This window comes from Molossus molossus, unplaced genomic scaffold (genome assembly GCF_014108415.1).
Source record: "Molossus molossus isolate mMolMol1 unplaced genomic scaffold, mMolMol1.p scaffold_m16_p_3, whole genome shotgun sequence".
In the NCBI taxonomy this organism is placed as follows: domain Eukaryota; kingdom Metazoa; phylum Chordata; class Mammalia; order Chiroptera; family Molossidae; genus Molossus; species Molossus molossus.
Genome location: NW_023425366.1, coordinates 117,401,550 through 117,416,833, shown reverse-complemented (window position 1 = coordinate 117,416,833; position 15,284 = coordinate 117,401,550). Strand labels below are relative to the sequence as shown.

At 43.6% G+C, this 15,284-nt stretch overlaps 1 protein-coding gene across 5 annotated transcripts in view; it reads left to right on the top strand.

Annotated features, from left to right (window-relative positions):
* The window catches only part of HMOX2 (heme oxygenase 2), a 36,536-nt gene that overhangs the window by 15,338 nt on the left and 5,914 nt on the right, over positions 1 to 15,284 (top strand). For 2 of the 5 annotated variants that reach the window (XM_036278709.1, XM_036278710.1), the window contains exon 2: positions 4,818 to 5,009. The exons of the other annotated variants lie outside the window; for them this stretch is intronic. The gene's annotated coding sequence lies outside the window, so the exon portion shown is untranslated. The remainder of the gene's footprint in view (positions 1 to 4,817; positions 5,010 to 15,284) is intronic. 5 annotated transcript variants of the gene reach the window in all.

Below are 15,284 nucleotides of genomic sequence, written 5' to 3'. Positions count from 1 at the left end.
TGGCAGCCACTCGATGTGTCCCGTTCACGTTGATGTTTCTCTCTCTCCCCCTCCCATTCTATCTGAACAAAATATCAAAAAATGTCCTCGAGTGAGGATAAAAAACAAAACAAAACTTAACTCTTAGGAACCTCAATTTCTAGTGACAACCAGAAGGTAAGCAATTAGTATTCTTTAGATTAATACCTTTATGAACACATTGAATAATTTGGTTTTTTGTGTTGTTGTTTTTTTATCCTCACCCAAGGACATTTTTTTTTATTTTTTGTTCAGATAGAGTGGAAGGAAAGGAGAGAGAGAGAACCATCGACGTGAAAGGGACACATCGAGTGGCTGCCACCTGCACGACCCAATCAGGGCCGGGGACAAACTGTACCCGAGGTACATGCCCTTAGCGGGAACCGAACCCTGGTCTCTCTGAACCACAGGCCGACGCTCTAACTGCTGAGCCACACCGGCCAGGGCTTGAATAATTTCTAAAAATATATTTCCTTATAGCACAATCAAAAAAATTTTTTTTTCTTTATTGATTTTAGAGAGAGAGGAAGGGAGAGGGAGAGAGATAGAAACATCCATGAGAAAGAACATCGATTGGCCGCCTCCTGCATGCCCCTCACTGGGGATCGGGCCCACAACCTGGGCATGTGCCCTGACTGGGAATCAAACCAGTGACCTCTTGGTGCATGGGTCGATGCTCAACCACTGAGCCACATCAGCTGGGCAGTCTGCAAAGCTTTCAAGTTTCAAGTTACCAAAGAGATTTATAAAACTATTTGCACTATAATTATTGCTAAAAAGTTAACCTGATCCCTGGCCAGTTTGTCTCAGTGGTTAGAGCGTCGGCCTGTAGACCAGAGAATCCTGGGTTCTGTTTCCACTAAGGGCATGTACCTTGGTTGCAGTTTGTCCCTGGCCCTGGTTGGGGTCGTGTGGGTGACAGCCAGTTGATGTGTCTCTCTCACATTGATGTTTCTCTCTCTCTCTCTCCCTCCCTCTCTCCCTCCAGCTCTATCTGAAGATAAAAGCAAAAAAAAAAAAAATGTCCTCAGATAAGGATGAAAAAAAAAGTTAACCTGAAAGAAACTTTTTATCCCACTTACATTTACTTAATTTACTTGCTCCTAACAATTAAGTTTAGATTACTTACGAAAATTTTATCATACTGAGTTATTTTTCTTGGTAACTAATTTTGTAACCGAGATAATATGAACTTACTTAACTGATAAACCCCAGGTAGAATAAAAGTATTATTTAATGCTGATGATTTTAAAGATATGCCTGTTTAACCAAACCAAACCCAAACCCCAGCCCAAATCATGTTAATTCCGAAAAGTATTTGAGTTAACTTGTTTACTAATTTAAGATTTTGCTCAGGTGACTAAAAGTTTGTATGCTATAATAATTTCTTTAAAATCACTTTAAAATTACAATCAGCCCTGGCCAGTTTGGCTCAGTGGTTAGAGCGTCGGCCCTCAGACCAGTGAGTTGCTGGTTCAATTCCTGTCAAGGGCACATACCTCAGTTGCGATTCATCCCTGGCCCTGGTTGGGATCGTGTGGGAGGCAGCCACTCGGTGTGTCCCTTTTTTTCTTTCTTTTTTATTCTTTATTGATTTTTTAGAGATAGAGAAATGAAGAGGAACAGAGAGAGAAACATCGATGAGAGGGAGAACATCGATTCGTTGCCTCCAGCATGCCCCCCAAGTGGGGATTTGGCCCACAACCTGGGCATGTGCCCTGACTGGGAATAGAACCAGCGACCTCTTGGTGCATGGGTTGACGCTGAGCCACACCAGCCGGGGTCCATGTGTCCCTTTCACATTGATCTCTTTCTCTCACTTTCTCCCTCCCACTCTATCTGAACAAAAAATGGAAAAATGTTCTCAGGTGAGGATTAAAAAATAAATAAATAAAATAAAAATAAAAAAATAATAAATAAATAAATAAATAAAATTATAACAAATCATAGAATGCATTCCATTGTCTTTGAGAGGCCTGATAAACACAAACACAAAATGTGGAAAGCAAGTGTAAACAATAGAATTGAAAAGCTCAGAGGACAAAAAGAGTGGTTTCAGAATTCCTGAATTTAAGATGGCAGATTTTTCTAGAGGAGAATGGCACTGAGGTGGAGCATGAGAACAACATGTCTAGAGATGAACAAAATGGGGGAAAGAAAGAAACCTCAGATACTGTTTTACCCAAAAAAGGAGGCAAACTGCTAAAAGGAGAGGGCTTTTCCCCCTTCAAGGTGGCCTCAGCGAACATGTTATGGGACAAACTCTGACTAGGAATTGAACTCTGGCTATTTATCATTTAAATATTTATCAAATAACATAATCAAACAGCATATCTTACACATTCTTGTATTCTAAACACACAATACTTTCTAATTTAATTTGCCGGCTTTAGACCAAGTTCAAAACCAGTTTCAGTTTAAAAACAAAATTCCATGGCCCAATTGAGATGAACTCAACAAATAACAGATACAATTCCAGTAATCAATTACCTAACTTTTTCATTGTACAATGAAAACACTGTTGGTCAGCTATGCCTGGTCAGTGGTGAGCATTGCAGATCTGCCCTTGGAATAATCATTCCAGGCAGCTGCTTGGACAGGACCTGAAGAGACTACCACAGGCCAGGGGTCGGTCCCAGAACCATGGGCAAAAAGCTGGCTCAGAGCTGACAAGTCCCTTAAAACATAGAAATTGTATCCCCTTGTAGAACATAAAGGGGTGACCCATCTGGAGGGAGGTGAGTTAGGGGAAGAAGAATAGGAATGCCAAGTGAGCCAGACAAAGGGGACTTCCCTGTCCAAGGTCAGAAACTGGGAAGCAGGGAGAAACACAGGGAAGGGATCAAGCAGTCCTGGACAGACAAGGTTTGGGGCAACAAGACGATCCCATCCACAGTGTCAGTGGGATAACTCCAAGAAGATTTGAAAACCTGACCCACAAAAAGGGGCTGGAAGATGGATAGGAAATAGGAAAGTGCCAATTAATGGCAGAGTAAAAAGCCAGAACAGTGTCAGGTTGAGACTGGAGGGATAGAGACAGAGAGGTCCCATCCACCCTCAGAACAGAAGTGGGACTTTAGAGGGGCACTCTTTAATTACTCACAAGGTGCACCACTGACAGAAACCAGACCTGTGAAGTCAGGGGAAAAGGGAATGGGATAATCAGGACCTTGTGCATAAACAGAACAGAAGACCAGACAGACAGATGTGGAAAAGTCTCACCCACCATCCCAGCAAAGGCCAAAGGAGATAGAGGAGCCACAGCTCATCTGGCAGGCAGAATTCCAGTCCTTATCAGGAATCAAGATGAGTCCATCCCATCTGAGTCACTGAAGAGTGTCCCTGTGAAGGGGTTCTCGCCCCTCCTCAAGGTAGAATTAAACAGAGGAGGCAAAACGGATTCAAAAGAGGAAATGAGGGAAAGGAGAAAGGGAGGAAGCTTGATGCACCAAGGGAGCACACACTAATGACAGCGTGGCTCCTCGAACTGCTGCCAGGGTCTGGTTTATATAGGGCTGGGTTCTCACACAGGCACAGAGTAGATTTCTTTGCTTTCCAGGTTCTCACTGTAGGCTGGTATCCACTGGCACAGGTGCAGAGCAGAGCTCTTTGGCGAGTACCTGAAGAGAAACTTGAAATTTGTCCAGGAGAGGCTTGAAAAATAACTGAAGAGCATCCCCATCCATTTAAGAGAGGTTCAGCCTATCTCAGCTTTACCTCTGCCTGGCTTCATCACTGAGCTTGCTTTAAAGGTTTTGCCTTCTAGTGACTCAAATGCAAATCAGTCCTACTCCCAGGAATGTACTGTGACTTTTTCATTGTCATCTGTGGACAGTGCCAACTTGCCCCACCTACTAACAGCTTCTGTTTTCTGGTGGAAATTCAGTTTCCCCCAAAATCTCTATAAGGGACATTCAATAAAGTGTGACAGATGGTGTGAAGCGTAGTGCCCAAACAAATCTCACCTTGTCTCTCTGTAAACTGATGAAGGGATGAGAAGAGTATTAGACTTACGTTCTTTTTTGAACCACTTTAGCACTGCTTCTGAAGTTCCAGCAGGGTTTCTCAGCCTTGGTGGTATTGACATTTTGGGCTGGGTAATTGTTGGTGGTGATGGGTGCATGTACTTGTGCTTTCTGTGCATTATGGGATGTTGAGCAGTATCCCTGCCCTCTACCCACACTAGATGCCAGTAGCACAGCCCACCACCTAGTTGTGACAACCACACATATCTTCAGACATTGCCAAATGTCCCCTGGAGGGCAAAATGGCCCCAGCTGAGAACCACTTGGTTGGGGATTGATCATCATGAGGTACAAATGCAAATCATGTTTATCACAGTAAAATTTTCACTTATCTAAACCTTTATTTATAGTGATGAACTGCTGTAAAGAAATGAAACATTTATGTGCCTCTATTCTCCATCCTGACCCTGTGTAGCATAAAGAGACCTTCACCTAGCTCATGTTCAGAGATCATCTTTTAGATCTTTTGCAAAATTGATTTCACTAGAAATTCCAATGTTTTTCTGTTCTTTTTTTTTTTTTTTATCAGAATGAAAACAGAGGTTCTTCCTAGTGAGCCTTCAACTCACAGTCTGTGACCCCAGTGTAGATTTGATTGCCAATACGGCTTTTCATAGAGACAAGGGTATTTCCATTTCTTGTCTAAAAGTATATGGGAACATTTGTTAACTTTAAACTTTAAGTGATACTTTCTTTAGTGTATTAATCAGGATCGTATGACATGTCAGTTTCATAAGTAATTTATCTCATTTAATTCTCATACCTACCTTGCAGAGTTGTTATTACCATACCTACAGATGAAGAAACTGAGACTGAGAGGATAAGTAGTTGGTCCAAGGACACCCATTTCATATGTGGGAGAACCAGGGTTGTGCCTGACAAAAACCTGTGCTTTGACCACATTCCTGTGCTGTCTCCCAGCCTTTGCGTGGCCAGTGGATTCTCTCTTGGCTGGGCTCAGTTCAGGTAACATTTGTTGGGTACCTACCACAGGTTGGCTCTAGAGATCACCATATAATTCAGTCATTGCCTCAACTCCTTCTTTGTCACATCAGCACACTGGCATTGTGCTGTGCAGAAAGAACTTCTGTGCATGTGCCGACCATTAGACTTATTGAACCCATCTTCTAGAGACTTTCAGATGGATGTATACTGAAATGCAAAGTCTTACATTTGTATTTAAATTAATGGCCACATATGGCACTTACACAGACACTGAGTTACTATCAGCAACTGTTGCATGGGGAAGCTGTGTCCTGGGAATTTCATACTGGTGAAGAAAATGCGTGGCTGTGGAAATTTCATAGACCAGGCAGTGTCACACATGATCTAATATTTCTTCTCTTCAATCTTAGAAGGCTTTGTTGAAGAGCTGGAAAGAGAGTTTAAAGGCATTTTGTTAAGTAATCACGTGCTACTTTTATTTTTCTGCCTTTTTTGGTTATTGTTAATCCTCACCCGAGGATATTTTTTCCATTGATTTTTTAGAGAGAGTGGAACGAAGTTGGGGGAGAGAGAGAGAGAAACATTGATGGGGGAGAGAGACATTGATTGGTTGCCACATTGATTGGTTGCCTCCTGCATGTGCCCTGACTGGAGCTGGGGATCGAATCCATAACCCAGGTATGTGCTGTTGACCAGGAATCGAACCTACGACCCTTGGGTGCATGGGCTGATGCTGTAACCACTGAGCCACACTTACCAGGGCTGTCAAAGGATTTTAACCTGTGTTTCTCCTATTTGTATTTGCTTAATTTTTTTTTTTAAGAAGAAGTTTGTGTTGCCTTGGCCGGTGTGCTAAGTGGTTAGAGCGTTGGCTGGCACACCAGAGGGTTTCTGATTGTTTCCTGGTTAAGGGCACATACCTGGGTTGCAGGTCCGGTCCCCAGCCCCAGTTGGGACATATGTGGGAGGCAACCAGTCAATGTAAACACAGATATTTCTCTCTCCTCCCGCTCCCTTCCACTTTCTCTAAAAATCAATAGAATAAAATATCCTTGAGTGAGGATTAACAAACAAAATAAAGAAGTTTGTGTTGACATACTTCTTATTCATCACATTACTCTTTCTAAGACAGAATATATATTTTTAATAAACAGAAAGATAGGCTCTGGCCCATGTGGCTCAGTTGGTTGGAATGTCATCTGGTACACTGAAGGGTCATGGGTTTGATTCCTAGTCAGGGCACATGCCCAGGTTTCCGGTTCCAATGCCCATCAAGGCGTGTCGGGAGGCAACCAATGGATGTGTCTCACAACAATGTTTCTCTCCTTCTTCCTCTCTCTCTAAAAGTCAAAAAACAAAAACAAAACACAACATATCCTTGGATGAGGATTAAAAGAAAATTTTTTTTTTTAAAAATCAGAAAGCTAGGACCAAAGAGATTTTAAACACTCAACATGTGGAGGACACACTTTCAGATTCTTGAAACCAGATCTTCTGTTTCTCTGTAGTTACTATGGAAATGGGTGCTATAGAGATGTGCAGTCCCAATTGTGACCTCTCCTTGTATAGGGATGCCCTGAGCCTCTGGTTTTATTGTCCACCAAGGTCTGGCAGGTCTGGCTACTTCCATTCACCCATCAGTGGTGGTGGGACTAACCATCCCCCACTTTGGGACCAACCATCTCCAGCTTTGCTTCCCTGATAGTGAACAAAAGCACGGCTCCCCAGGGAGTAATCTCTGGTTGTCCTATAATCTGAGTGAGCCAAGGTGAGTGTTGTGGGGACAGGCAGCAGCAACTTCTGAATCTTCAAATGGGAGGCTAAGAATTTACTTCTCAGAAATCATACAGTTGAGCTCACTTTTCATACTAAAAATACAAATGACACTCAGTGGTTTAGAAAACCTGTCCACTGAATGAGTAAATGCAGTGTGGTATATGTAGCCTTGCTTTCCATGTTGCTAGTAGTTGGTGGTGACATCATACTCATCCCTCATACATGTTAGCTGGGGACACAGGAGGCACCACCTTGCATTCATGAGGATTCAGGTTTGGTCCCAACTTGACTGTTAACTCTCTGAATGACCTTGGTCATATTACTTAATTCTCTTGATCTTAGTTTCTTCATAGTCCATGGGTTCCTGCTCAAAAGTGACTTAGCCTGGTGTGCCCCGGTCTGTTAGACTTTAGTCTGGTTCTCTTCCTCTGCATCACCCTCTCCTGGGTGAACCTGAGGCCCTTCCGCCTCTTTAGGGATATTGCTAAGATTCCATCAAGCCTGTTTAAGCCTATTTGTAGAGAGCAAAGCACCTGGGAGCTGATAGCACTTCTGTGTTTTCCAAAATGGAAATTTAGCAGAAGTGTCTAATCACTCACTCTCCCTCTACCCCCAAATGCTATTCGTACTCGTCTTTTGTGAAAGAAAGTGAAACCACAGATGACAATTGTTGCACCTGAGTGAAAGGAAATATGACTGACTCTACTTAGTTCATAGAATGCATGCTTTTAAGATTGTTCCAAAGTTGGAATAATCTTTGCTTGTCGGTACCTCAGAGTGACCCATAGTCTCATAAGCATTTCCTCTATTACAGCCAGCCTTGTGGGATGTGTGGTGCCTAGGCTTTGCTCTTGTAAATACTGGCCTGACCATTTTAGAATTCAGTCAAGGCTTTAGCCCCTACACCCCAGTTACTTCTCATGGGACTAAAGTGTCTTCATTTTCTCAGCCTGGAGACCTAGTCCTCTCATATAAGGTGGGGTGGCACTCAGGGAACAGGGAGGGTCTTATATTTATTTAATTTGTAGCAGGAAGTACTCTTTACTAGGACTTGTCTTTGGTACCAGCAACAATAGACTCCTGGCCCCTTTTGTGAGCTCTTTTCCATGTTTCAGATTTTGTCCTGGTGTCTGCTTTGAATGCTCAATTATATTTGAGCATGCTAGAGATGAGCACACCACCTCCCCATTAAGAAAAGCCTGTCAGAGAAGTCTTGAACTTCCTGAGCAGTGTCAGTTTTTGAGGTTACTAAGAAGCTGGTGCTTTTAGACTAGTTAGCAGTTGTTTTGCTTGCGGGTCACTTGTTGCCCAAATGTGCAAGTGTGTGTTTAGTAAATCTCATGCAAGAGCTGTGTGTCCCTAAAGTCCCCATGTTTCCAGGACTCCTTGTCTGAACTTGCTCTTTATCAAGAGATTAATAGTCATCCGTTCAGTGAACTGTGGGATTGAATTCACCCAGTGATTAAAATGAAAGGGGTGAAGCTTGTGTGTAAGATTTCCTGAGGAGTGGCAGCACCAGAATTTAGTGACCTCAGGCCACTTATTCTATAAAGTCAGAGGCTGTTGACCTTAGATGCTGTGGTTTCCTCAGTGTTTTGCAAGGTCTCTCTTATCAAGTACCTTGTTGGGTTAGAGCTGATTTCACTCTATCCACTGCTCCCAACATCCAGCTCAGCCAGCATCAAGCAGCATCTGCAATGGGGATTTTCTAGCTGCAGTGGTCACATGTCTTGCCTTGGAAAGAACACCTATTCCCATGTCCTGACACTGCCAGAGGATGAGTGCTGGGCAGAAGTCCTAAGGTGTGACCTGTGCAGAATTATCTGTGGAGTCACTGGATTTCACATTCTTCATCAATGTTTCATAATCACCCAGCCAACACCTTCCTCAATAAGAGATTATCAGCAATTGAAGCAGCATTACATTTTATGAGACACTTACTACACATGTTGGTTCATTTAATCTCCACAGCACACTTGAGAATGTGGAGCAAAGAGAGCTTTGTTACCCTGTTTTATGGATGAGGAAACACAGCCTTTCAGAGGTTATGATTTACCTCCAGCCATGGAGCTACTAAACATTGGGAATCCAAATCTCAAACAAAATCTTTCTAGCTATAGATCATTCCCTTTGTGCAGGACCCAGCTACCCTTCCATTCCCAAAGGTGAGCTGGGTCTGTAGAAATAATCAACAGTAAGCTAAAGCCCAGGAGTGGCCCTAGTAAACTGATAGGTCCTCTTCTACCCCCACATTCTAGCCTCCATGAGGTCTGCCTGTTTACCTAAGGCAGAAAACAGGTTGTACCTCCTAAGCACATCTGTTTGCTGAAAGGATGCAAAACTGATCCTTGGTGTGGGGTATACCCTTAAAAGTGCTGGATTTTATGTATTTTTTAATCCTCACCCAAGGATATTCTTTTTTTTTTTTTTTTTTATCCTCATCCGAGGACATTTTTCCATTTTTTGTTCAGATAGAGCGGGAGGGAGAGAGAGGAAGAGAGAGAGAGAGAAACATCGATGTGAAGGGACACATCGAGTGGCTACCACCCGCACGACCAACCAGGGCCGGGGACAAACTGCAACCGAGGTACGTGCCCTTAGCGGAAACCGAACCCGGGTCTCTCTGTACCATAGGCCGATGCTCCAACCGCTGAGCCAAACTGGCCAGGGCCCAAGGATATTCTTTCCATTCATCTTCAGATAGAGTGGAGTGGGAGGAGAGAGAAACATCCATGTGAGAGAGACACGTTGACTGGTTGCCTCCCACATGAACCCACCCAGGGCCGGGGATGAACTAGCAACCGAGGTACGTGCCCTTGGCCATAATTGAACCTGTGACTCTGTGGTCCGTGGGCTGACATTCTAACCATTAAGCCAAACTGGCTAGAGTAAAAAGTGCTGGATTTTAAACAGTGCTAAGGAGAACAAGCTCATCTCCACATTGCACCAAAGAACAGGGCTTCTTCCTGTTAACACCGATGTGAGAGAGACACATCAATTGATTGCCTCCTGAACACCCCCCCAACCAGGGCTGGGGATCGAATTTGGAACCCTGATAGTGTCCTTGACTGGGAATTGAACCCTTGACACTTAGGTCTGTGGGCCTACACTCTTTAACTGCTAAGTCAAACCAGCCAGGGCTGTTGTGCCTTTTAGGATCACCAAATGGGGAATGAGGGATAATGTAGTCCTTAGATTGTTTCCCCTAGCAACATTGTTTTAAGTTAACTGACCTTCAGAGATTTTCTGGATGTGAGTCTGCATGGAGGAGGATTGAACATCTTTGAACATGTCTGTTTCAGAAGCCCTTGTGCCTTGGTCCTGCAATTTATCAGAGGCAAAGGCTTTGAAATGAGTGTCCTGGATCTGCTGGAAGGAACATTGGTGATAGGGATGCTGCTGCTGTTTCTATCAGATCAGGTGTGGGAGTGAAAACCAATAGTGATCAGGTGAACAGCTAAGGACTACAGGAATTATGGAGTTGTGGAGGTAGATTTTATAAACAAAGGGTCACAGTTTTTGAGAAGTAGGAGAGGGGGCAGAAAAAAGATTCAAGTGTGGACTAAGTGAGGACACGTAGCTTTTCAGAGAATGAAGTGAATTGTTTCTGATGTTGCAAGGTGGCTTCTGAATGCCACACTATGTGGCCATTTTTTTTTGGTTTAATCCTCACCTGAGGATATTTTTTCCCTTAATTTTTTTCTTAGAGCGTGTGGAAGGGAGGGAGGGAAGGGAAGAGAGAGAGAGAGAAACATTGATGTGAAAGAGACACATCGATTGGTTGCCTCCCACATGTGCCCCAACCGGGGCTGGGAATTGAACTGGCAACCTTTTGGTGCATGGGGATGATGCCAAACCAACTGAGCCATACTGGCCAGGGCAAGGACTCAGTATTCTTGCTGCTGGGGTGGGGATAAACTGGTATCTTTCCTTCAAAGCAAAATCGTTAAATCATGTTTTGAGTTTAGAAAACTGTTGAATAGATTATTTTTCAGTGTGGTTTTTATTTATTTAACTTATTTTTATTGTTGAATGTATTACAGATGTTCCTCCTTTTTCCCCTATTGACCCTTTCCTCCTCAGTGTGGTTTTTAAAAACTGCATATTGTTAGCAGTATGCATGAGCAGTCCCATGCCTGCCTGCCTCTTGCCTTTGGATTTTTTTTTTAATCCTTACCCGAGGATATTTTTCGATCATCAGAGTGGGAGCAAGGGAGAGAGAGGAAGAAAAAGAAACATCGATGTGAGAGAGACACATCGACTGGTTGCCTCCCACACAACCAGGGCTGGGGACGAACTATAACTGAGGGACGTGCTCTTGACCAGAATAGAACTGGCAACTCTTTGGTCCATGGGCCAATGTTCCAACCACTGAGCCAAACTGGCTAGGGTGCCTTTGGAATTTTTACTCACCAAGTATTTGTTGAAAACCTATTATTTTTGGGGTCCTGGAGCTATATCAGTGAAACAGACAGCTGTGACTCTGCCTCTGAGGCTAGAGTTGGGCCCCCTGCAACCTGGGAGGATGGAATTAGGGGCTTTCAGTCAGGACTGATGTTAAAGAGGGTGGGTGTAGCTCTGGTCAGTTTTTCTCAGTGGTTAGAGCTTAGGCCCTAGGACCAGAGGGTCATGGGATCAATGACCAGCCAAAGGCACATACCTGGGTTGCAGGTTCAATCCCTGGCCCCGGTCAGAGTTGTATGGGAGGCAACCAATCGATATGTCTCTCTGACATATTTATATTTCTCTCTCTCTCTCTCTCTCTCTCTCTCTCTCTCTCTCTCTCTCTCCTTCCCTTCCTCCCTCCCTTTCTCCCTCCCTCCCTCCCTCCTTTCCACTCTAAAAATCAATGGAAAAATATCCCTGGGCAAAGATTGAAAAAAAAGAGGGTGGTTGGAGGAAATGCCTGAGGAGACACTTGCACAAAGTGCTGCTGAGAAAAAGAAAATGCTAAGGTGGCACATGTGAAAGCCATTTTACCTTTCCCACGTTGTATTTTTTTAAAAATACATTTGTATTGTTTTTTTAGAAAGAGAGGAAGAGAGAAACAGAAACATTGATGAGAAACATTGATCGGCTGCCTCCTGCACACCCCCTATTGGGGATTGAGCCTGCAACCCAGGCATGTGCCCTGACTGGGAATCGAACTAGTGATCTCTTGGTCCATGGATCAACGCTCAACCACTGAGCCACACTGGCCGGGATCCTCTGTATTTTTTATTATTATTATTATTAATTTATTTATTTTTGTAACAGATGTTTCTCCTTTTATCCCCCTAGATACCCTCCTCGCGATCTCACGCCCCCCACCCCAGCATTGTTGTCTGTGTCCATTTGGGCTCCCTTGTATTTTTAAGAGAAGTAAAAGTCCTTGTTGCTCGAGCAAGATTACACCCTCCTAGAATGTGCAGTTATTATAAAATAGTTAATTATCAGATTGAATCATTATTATGCAACCTGATAATTAGGTGTGGCAAATTTACTTAATTCATTACTATTGATAACCTAGTCGGCCAGAGTGCACTTGCTCTTGTGTTTGCCTATTTTTAGTTTCACCTGTAAACAGCATAGGGGCTGCAGTCCTTGGGTGCCTGGGGCATGTCCTCAGTGTGGCCAGGTGTACCTGCCACCTGTCTAGAGGCTCTAGGACCTTTTACTGCACCCTTCTCTCCTCTAGGCAGCCCGGAGCTCCCATTCCAGTACTCTCTTCTCTCTGCAGCCTGACTGCTGAGCGATGGGACACATTTTGGCTCTCGGGGTGCCCAAAGGAGTGGAACTCAGATGTTCTTTCTTAAAGTCTGTCAGACAAGGTCATTGTGGAAAAACCAGTGGGGTGGAGGGGCTTATTCTGCAGCTGGCAAGGTCTACCTTGGTTCCTCAGTGAAAGGATGCACATAGCTGAGCAGCCTTAAGCCATATCTATTGTCTGAACTATTCCTACTTTGTTCATATTGTTTCTTGATCTAGAGACCCTTCCTCTCCCCAACCCCAAATCCTGTTTGTCATTGAGAATCCTGGGCAAGCCCTCACTTCTCCAGAGAGACTCTTAAGTATTCTCTCCATGTGATGACTGCCTTTTCTAGACTTAATGCACCCTACAGTCAATTGGCATTATTGGAGAAGGGAGTATATCTGATTTGGAGTCAAGAAAAAGTCCCATTTTCTATATATTATTTTTCTTATTTTTCAGCTTTATTGAGGTATAATTGACAAATAAAATATATATATTTTAAATCCTCACTCAAGGATATTTTTCCATTTATCTTCAGATAGAGTGGGAGGGAGGGAGGGAAGGAGGAAAGAAGAGAGAGAGAGATATTGATGAGAGAGAATCACATCTATTGGTTGCCTCCCACACAACCAGAGCCCGGGACTGAACCGCAACCGAGGTACGTGCCCTTGACTGGAATTGAACCTGTGACTCTCTGTCGGTGGTCTGATGCTCTAACCACTGAACAAACTGTCCAGGGCACAAATAAAATTACAATATATTGAAAGTATACAATGTGATAATTTGATATATGCAGATATTGTGAGAGGATTCTCACAGTTGAGTTAATTAACATCTCTAACACCTCACAAATTTACCTTTTATTTTTTTGGTAAGAATGCTTAAGATCTGTTCTCTTAGCAAATTTCAATTATGCGATACAGTATTATCAACTATAGTCACCATGCTATTCATTAGATCCTCAGACCTTATATATCTTATAATTGAAAATTTGTACCCTTTTACCAACCTCTCCCCATTGCCCTGACCCTGGCCCCTGTCCAAGCACCAGTCTGCTGTCTGTTTCTATGATTTCTTTTTTTTTATCCTCACTCGAGGACATTTTTCCATTTTTGTTCAGATATAGTGGGAAGGAGAGAGAGGAAGAGAGAGAAACAGGGACACATCGAGTGGCTGCCTCCCGCACAACCCCAACTAGGGCCAGGGACAAACTGCAACTGAGGTATGTGCCCTTAGCGGGAACCAAACCCGGGTTTCTCTGGACCGCAGGCCGACGCTCTAACTGCTGAGCCAAACCGGCCAGGGCTGTTTCTATTTCAACCCTTCTTTTTTTTTAGATTCCCCATGTAAGTGACCATGCATGTCTTTCTCTGTCTACTTATTTCACTTTTTTTGATTTATTTTCTCAGCATTCTTGGAGAACATCAGTAAGCCTCAATCAAATACAAGTACAGTCCTGGCAGGTTTGGCTCAGGGGTTAGAGCATCAGCCCATAGACTGAAGGGTCTTAGGTTGATTTCTGGTCAAGGGCATGTACCTGGGTTGCAGGTTTGATCCCCAGGTCCGGTGTTCGTGCGGAAGGCAGCCAATCAATGTGTCTCTCTCACCTCGATGTTTCTTTTTTTCTCTCTCCCTCACTCCCTTCCACTCTATCTAAAAAAATCAATGGAAAAATATCCTTGGGTGAGGATTAGCAAAAAACAAAAAATACAAGTACAAACAATCTTATCTAATATTTACTGAATGCTGTGCTAAAAACCTTACCTTCCATGTTCTCATTTAATTCTTCCTATCATTAATTCCATTGTATAAATGCTAAATCTAAAGGATAGAGAAGGTTCAGAAATACCATGCTGAACAAACTACTGTAATATCTCAAAAGATAACAAAGATGTTAATTATATGCCTAGAGAAAACTCAGCAAGGATATGTACCAACACATTAACAGTGATTATGTCTGTAGGGTAACACAGAGGTTGATTTTTATTTTCTTCTTTATAACCTTTGAAAAGGACCATTTTTTACACTTCTTTGTCCCCCTTGACACCTGTTTTTGGGTGAAAGAGATAGAAAATGCTCAGTGCCCTGGCCTGTTTGGCTTAGCAGTTAGAGCATTGGCCTGCGGTCCAGAGAGACCCCGGTTCAGTTCCTGCTAAGGGCGCGTACCTTGGTTACAGTTTGTTCCTGGCCCTGGTTGGTCGTGCGGGTGGTGGCCACTCAATGTTTCTCTCTCTCTCTCCCTCCCTCCCACTCTACCTGAATAAAAAATGGAAGAAAAAAAAAGATAAAATGCTCAGTAAATAAGATACTGGCGGAGGTAGAAAATGAAAGTCTGTTCTTTCCTTGGCTTGATTTGGCCCCAGTGTTGATAGTTCTGTGCAACTGTGCTGCTGTTCATCTGGCAAGTCCCCAGAGGGGCTGCCCCTGTGCATTGGAAGAGTGGAGGCCTCCAGGGTGGAGCATGGGCTTGTCGTGTTGCAGGACTGTTTCCCTGGTTGATGGAGGCCTAGTCCTAGCAGCAAACAGCAGGAACTGGTTATGCAACGTGTATTATTTCCTTTAGCCCAGCAGAGTCTGGAGTAGGCTGGGGAGAGTCTGCTTGCTTGGTGACTCCACTTTAAAGTGGAGCTGCTCCGAACAGCCTGGCTTAACTGTCTGGTTAGTGCCCTGCTTTGCTGCCCTCTGCACAAGGTCATCCCACCTTTAACAGGTAGGATGGCCTGACTGCAAATGTGCTTGCTGCCAAATCAGAGCTTTCATTTTTTTTGTTGTTTTTTTTTATCCTCACC